The sequence below is a fragment of the Mandrillus leucophaeus genome, unplaced genomic scaffold, assembly GCF_000951045.1.
Source record: "Mandrillus leucophaeus isolate KB7577 unplaced genomic scaffold, Mleu.le_1.0 Scaffold348, whole genome shotgun sequence".
NCBI lineage: Eukaryota > Metazoa > Chordata > Mammalia > Primates > Cercopithecidae > Mandrillus > Mandrillus leucophaeus.
This window is the reverse complement of record NW_012103676.1, coordinates 402,492-403,951: the sequence shown is the minus strand read 5'-3', so window position 1 is coordinate 403,951 and position 1,460 is coordinate 402,492.

The following is a 1,460-nucleotide window of genomic DNA, read 5'->3' as shown; positions in this document are numbered from 1 at the left end:
GCCAGATTTTATATCTTACATGAATGGACAAATTCCTTGAAATATATAATCTTCAAAAACTTACAAAAGAAGAAATAGACATTCGGAATAGGTCTATATCTACTGAAGAAATTAAACCACTAATTAATAACCTGCCAACTCTGAAAGCACCAGGTCCACATGAGTTCACTGGTGAGCTCTACCAAACATTGAAGAAAGAAATTATATCAATTCTCTACAATCTGTTGCCAAAACTTAGAAGCAATAAAGATGTCCTTTAGTAGGTGAATGGATAAATAAACTGTGATACATTCACACAATGGATTATTATTAAGATCTAAAAAGAAATGAACTATCAAGCTATGAAAAGACATGAAGGAGATTTAAATGCATATTACTAAGTGAAAGAAGCCAATCTTATAAAGCTATATACTGTATGATTCTAACTATATGACATTCTGGAAAAGGCGGAACTACAGAAATACAAAAGGATCAGTTGCCAGGGGTTGAGAGTAGGGAGGGATAAATAGACAGAGACAGGGAATTTTGAGAGCAATGAACTGACTCCACAAGAACTATAATGGTGAATATATGTTATTATACATTTTTTCAAACCCATGGAATGTACATGATAAGGAGAGAACCCTAATGTAAACCATGGATTTTGGGTGATAATCATGAATTAATGAAGGTTCATCAGTTATAACAAACGTACCACTCTAGTGCAGGATGTTGTTAATGGGGAGACTCTACATGTACGGAGGCAGTGGGTATATTGAATATCTCCATACCTTCCTCTCAATTTTGCTGTGTACCTAAAACTGCTCTTAAAAAATAAAGTATATATTTTTAAAAAGTACAGTATATATTCTGTAAGTGATAAATGAATGTTAGCTATTCATTTTTAGAACAGAAAGTAGCTATAGCTTTCTTCCTCCCTTCTTTCCTCCTTCCCTCCCTTGCTGCCCTCTTTTCTTCCTCTCTCCTTCCTTTCTTTCTGAAAAATTCAGTCCAAAAGTCACCAGGTGGACCCAAGCGAGGTAGGTCTGTGTGGGTTGTCAGGCAGCCCTATGTGAGGTGTCACAAGTGATAGAAGAAGGACATCCCTGCAGCATGGGATGGGATGTCAGGGTCAGTGCATAGGGGTGGCAGGCAGTGGTGGTAATGCCCCAGTGCAAGGTATTGAAGCTTGAGAAGAATGAAACACAGCCATGTATTGGGGAGGGGCAGTAACAACAGGGACCATGGGGTACCCTAAGAGGGCAACCGTGTAATCCAGTGTGGAGTGTTGGAGTCCCAGCTTGGTAAAGAGAACATCCAAGGGAGAGATGGCAGCAGCCAGCACAGGGTGTCAGGTCCAAGATGGGAGGGCAGCTGTGTGTGTTGAGGGGTGAGGGCTGACAAGAAGTGTTGGAGCCTGAGCAGGGTGAGAAGCAAAACACACGGGAATACAGGAGTGATGGCCCAGTGTCAGGTGTCAG